The sequence below is a fragment of the Triticum urartu genome, chromosome 1 (genome assembly GCF_003073215.2).
Source record: "Triticum urartu cultivar G1812 chromosome 1, Tu2.1, whole genome shotgun sequence".
In the NCBI taxonomy this organism is placed as follows: domain Eukaryota; kingdom Viridiplantae; phylum Streptophyta; class Magnoliopsida; order Poales; family Poaceae; genus Triticum; species Triticum urartu.
The window spans coordinates 450,892,800-450,898,799 of record NC_053022.1 but is presented as its reverse complement, the minus strand read 5'-3'; positions in this window follow the sequence as shown (position 1 = coordinate 450,898,799).

Below are 6,000 nucleotides of genomic sequence, written 5' to 3'. Positions count from 1 at the left end.
CCTTAAAAGCAACAAATTCTTAAATTTGTTGAACATCATAGTAACTATAAACACCCTTAGCATAAGAGGATACGATTCCATTATCACTAAACAAACATTGGTAGGGACGGTGTTTCTTAGGGTGTTCAGAACAACAAGTATAATCATATATTTCACATAAATTCCAAGCATAGCATTGCAAATGATGAATTTGATCCAGTAAAGTTTTCCCTTTTTTAGATATTCGGTGTCGCACATAACAAGCATGCTCATCTAAAGATTTTCCCTCAACTAAGCTATTTGGGGTTTCAACACGAGCACATAGGGATCGAAGATGATCCAAGTAATAAGCTTCAACAGTGTGATATATTTTGAGTGGTTCTTCAACCATTGGTTTAGTGGGTACAACTATTTTTTTTGGTATTTTGCGTTTCCTACCCATAACTAAAGATAGAAAACAACTAAGAACAGCACATAAAAATTACTTAGTGATAAAGCAAACAAGCACACACAAGAATATTCACCCCACGCTATTGCTCCCCGGCAACGGCGTCATAAAAAGGTCTTGATAACCCACAAGTATAGGGGATCACAACAGTTTTCGACAAGTAAGAGTGTCGAACCCAACGAGGAGCTAAAGGTAGAACAAATATTCCGTCAAGTTCTATCGACCACCAATACAACTCTACGCGCGCTTGACGTTTGCTTTACCTAGAACAAGTATGAAACTAGAAGTACTTTGTAGGTGTTGTTGGATAGGTTTGCAAGATAATAAAGAGTGCGCAAATAAAAAGCAGGGGCTGTTTAGATAAAGAAACAATAAAGTAAATATAGCGAGTGTGGAAAAGTGGTGGTAGGAGTTGCGAAATTGCCCCTAAGCAATTGACTACTTTACTAGACCTATAGGAAGTATTATGTGGGAGAGGCCACTGCTAGCATGTCATCCCTAACTTGGAATTCTATGCACTTATGATTGGAACTATTAGCAAGCATCCGCAACTACTAATGTTCATTAAGGTAAAACCCAACCATAACATTAAGATATATTGGTCCCCCTTCAATCCCGTATGCATCAATTTATATGTTAGGTTGAAGCTTCTGTCACTCTTGCCCTCCAATACATAGTCCTATCAACATACAACTAACCCTAGGGTGTGATCCACGCGCGCAATCATATGATGGGCACCAAAGTACAGCAACATAACCACAAGCAAATTAAATCAACCATAGCAATTTATCAACCACCGACAGGACAACGAAAATCTACTCAGACATCATAGGATGGTAACACATCATTGGATAATAATATGAAGCATAAAGCACCATGTTCAAGTAGAGGGTACAATGGGTTGCGAGAGAGTGGACCGCTGTAGATAGAGGGGGGAAGGTGATGGAGATGTTGGTGAAGATGGCGGAGGTGTTGGTGTAGATCGCGGTGATGATGATGGCCCCCGGTGGCACTCCGGTGCCACCGGAAGCGAGGGGGAGAGAGCCCCCCTCCTTCTTCTTCTTCCTTGACCTCCTCCCTAGATGGGAGAAGGGTTTCCCCTCTGGTCCATGGCCTCCATGTGTAATGCCCCGTATGTAATTTGCTATATTTGTATTCCAACTCTTGCCATTTTCGGCACTCAAGTTATGATATTCCACGTTGTCGGGTTTTGTCTTCGTTTTGCATTTTGTCCATGTCATGCATTTCATATCATGTCATCATGTGCATCGCATTTGCATACGTGTTCGTCTCATGCATCCGAGCATTTTTCCCGTTGTCCGTTTTGCATTCCAGCGCTCCTACGTCCTCCGGTGTCCCCTTTTGCCTCTTTCCGTGTGCGGGTGTTAAACGTTCTCGGATTGGACCGAGACTTGCCAAGCGGCCTTGGTATACTACCGGTAGACCGCCTGTCAAGTTTCGTGCCTTTTGGACTTCGTTTGATACTCCAACGGTTAATCGAGGAACCGAAAAGGCCTCGTGTGTGTTGCAGCCCAACACCTCTCCAAAGTGGCCCAAAACCCACCTAAACCCCCTCCATCATCTCGGTCGTTCGATCATGATCACATGGCCGATAACCGTGCTCAATTTGGAGACTCCTAGCTCCTTCTATGTATAAATAGGTGCCTTCCCCCAAAAAATTCCGGATCAAAGCCTCTTCCTCCTCCCGCCGCCGGACGCATCCGGATCGGGCCGGACACCTCCGGATCGGGCCGGACACCTCCGGATCGGGCCGGACACATCCGCACCGCCACCACGTGTCGCCTCCCCGCCGCCCGGCCCACCGAGGCCCGTAACGGCCCCCCACGGGCCCAGTCGCCGCCACCCACACCTGGCTTGCCGCGCCGCCCGAGCGCCGCCCCGCTCCGCCTCGCCCGCGCCGGCACCGCCTCGCCGCGCCGGCCGGCCGCCGCCTCGCTGAAGGAAATATGCCCTAGAGGCAATAATAAAGTTATTATTTATTTCCTTATATATCATGATAAAAGTTTATTATTCATGCTAGAATTGTATTAACCGGAAACATAATACATGTGTGAATACATAGACAAACAGAGTGTCACTAGTATGCCTCTACTAGACTAGCTTGTTAATCAAAGATGGTTACGTTTCCTAACCATGGACAAAGAGTTGTCATTTGATTAACAGGATCACATCATTAGATGAATGATCTGATTGACATGACCCATTCCATTAGCTTAGCACCCGATCGTTTAGTATGTTGCTATTGCTTTCTTCATGACTTCTACATGTTCCTATGACTATGAGATTATGCAACTCCCGTTTACTAGAGGAACACTTTGTGTGCTACCAAACGTCACAACGTAACTGGGTGATTATAAAGGAACTCTACAGGTGTCTCCAAAGGTACATGTTGGGTTGGCGTATTTCGAGATTAGGATTTGTCACTCCGATTGTCGGAGAGGTATCTCTGGGCCCTCTCGGTAATGCACATCACTTAAGCCTTGCAAGCATTGCAACTAACAAGTTAGTTGCGGGATGATGCATTACAGAACGAGTAAAGAGACTTGTCGGTAACGAGATTGAACTAGGTATAGGATACCGACGATCGAATCTCGGGCAAGTAACATACCAATGACAAAGGGAACAACGTATGTTGTTATGCGGTCTGACCGATAAAAGATCTTCGTAGAATATGTGGGAACCAATATGGGCATCCAGGTCCCGCTATTGGTTATTGACCGGAGACGTGTCTCGGTCATGTCTACATTGTTCTCGAATCCGTAGGGTCCGCACGCTTAAGGTTACGATGATAGTTATATTATGAGTTTATGCATTTTGATGTACCGAAGGTTGTTCGGAGTCCCGGATGTGATCACGGACATGACGAGGAGTCTCGAAATAGTCGAGACATAAAGATTGATATATTGGAAGCCTATGTTTGGATATCGGAAGTGTTCCGGGTGAAATCGGGATTTTACCGGAGTACCGGGAGGTTACCGGAACCCCCCGGGAGGTATATGGGCCTTAGTGGGCCTTAGTGGAAGAGAGGAGAGGTGGCCAGAGATGGGCCGCGCGCCCCTCCCCCCCTTGGTCCGAATTGGACAAGGAGAGGGGGCCGGCCCCCCTTCCTCCTCTCTCTCCTCTTTTCCCCCCCTCCACGAATCCTATTCCAACTAGGAAAGGGGGGGAGTCCTACTCCCGGAGGGAGTAGGATTCCTCCTGGCGCGCCTCTCCTGGCCGGCCGGCCCCCTCCCTTGAGCCTTTATATACGGAGGCAGGGGCACCCCCTAGAGACACAAGTTGATCCACGTGATCATATTCTTAGCCGTGTGCGGTGCCCCCTTCCACCATAGTCCTCGATAATATTGTAGCGGTGCTTAGGCGAAGCCCTGCAACAGTAGTACATCAAGATCGTCACCACGCCGTCGTGCTGACGGAACTCTTCCCCGACACTTTGCTGGATCGGAGTCCGGGGATCGTCATCAAGCTGAACGTGTGCTAGAACTTGGAGGTGCCGTAGTTTCGGTGCTTGATCGGTCGGGCCGTGGAGACGTACGACTACATCAACCAAACGCTTCCGTTGCGATCTACAAGGGTACGTTGATCACACTCTCCCCCTCTCGTTGCTATGCATCACCATGATCTTGCGTGTGCGTAGGAATTTTTTTGAAATTACTACGTTCCCCAACACTCGCTGCCCCGCCATCGCAGCTCGCCGCCACCGGGCGCCCGCCGCCCCGCCATCGCCGCTCGCCGCCACCCGGCAACCGGGTCCGCGCCGCCCCTGTCCGTCTCCTCAAGCTCCGGCCGCCACATCTCCATCTCCGGCGAGAACGGTGTCGAACCTCGGGAAGCGCGTCGCCCGATCCAGATCTGATACAGGAAACCCTAGGGGTTGACCTTTTTCCCTCACTAAGTTTTTACTGTGCATTATTTTTAGGCAACTTCATCATGTCATATCTTTGCATCCGTAGCTCCGTTTCGCGCGTGTAGCATACCAAATTGTTCGTCTAGATGTGCACTTCATTTCATTCCATTGCACCATGTTCATTTGAGTTCATCTTGATGCCCTAAATGCTGTTGCAAGAGTGCTATGTAATGTTAGTGCCTGTTTCTTAACAGATTATGGAAATTTGTCATTTTTGCCATGTTTAATGTGTGCCTCCTATGAACTTGAGCTCTACATGTGTTTTGGGCTATGCCATGCCATCTTTACAGGAGTGTATGCCATGTATTTTTGTGATCAATGTGGTGACTAGCACAAGCATGCAAAGTAGCTCTCGTGATGTTGCTGATTTCAGGGACTTAGAATTCTTCCAAGTAATTTCCCTGATGACATTTTTATGCCATGTATTCTTGTTGCTACAGAGTGATCCATGCCTCTTTTGAGCATGTTCAGTAAGGATGATTTTGAGATATTGTTGAGCTCTATCCATCCATGTCTTTGTTTGCAATTATGGAGTACCCTAGCATGACTCAATCTTGCTCTACTTTTGCTATAAAATATTCCTGGCAGATTGTTTACATGTTAATCAATTTTGCCAAGGTTGTTGTAGTTGTTCCATGCATGCTATGAGTTCGTTCTTGCCATGGTTAGCTACTTGATCATGTCTTCTTACTGGGTGTATGCTTAGTTTGTCATGCAATGCCTTGTGGTGAGTGCATCGAGCTCGCAAACATGCCTACGTAACTTTGTTTCTGCCATGTCCAGTTTTCTGCTAAGTCTGAATCTGTTAACGAAGCTTGCTATGTTCACATGGTTGCCATTGTATTTTCTGATCCCTTTTGGCATATGGTCAGTAAGGGACTTTTGTTATATGCTTTGATTAGTTTCATGCCATGCCTTGCTTTGCCATGATATGTTCCTGTAGCATGTTGTTATCTTGCTCTAAACATTGCTTCCTGATGTTAAATCCTGGCATGTTGTTATTTTCAGTAAGTCTGTGAACCTGATATCTTTTGCACTTTTGCCATGCTTGTTTGAACCTGATATTGTGTGAATTAGCCATAGCTCAGTGTCCATCTTTTGTCAAGTATCTTGAGTGGATCACAGCCATGTGATTTGTTGTCATGTTAGAGTGCAGTAGCTTATTTTTCTTGATGCATTTAGATGGCATCGTGCTGTTAATCACAGTTTAGTGCCATATTTGTTTTGCTTGCCATTTGCAAAGCGTACATCCGATTCCGGTGATCTTCATAACGATTTCGACCGAAATCAACTCATCTTTCCAGCGGCACTCTTGATTTTCCAAGTTGAGGCCTGGTTCAATCTTTCCCTTCCGAAGCACGCATATGCATTGCATATCACATCCCGCATATCATGCCATATTTTGCATCATGTTGCTTGCGCATTGCACCGTGGTTGATCGTGGTTCCCTTTGCTTGTGTTCTTGCTTTGGGTAGAGCCGGGAGACGAGTACGTGATCGAGGAACCCGTTGAGTACGCTTACGAGGATCAAGCTTACGTCAACTCGGAGAACTTTGCAGACAAGATGACCATACCCTCGAAATCACTTCTATCTTTGCTTGCTAGTTGCTCGCTCCATTGCTATGCCTATGCTACGATACCTACC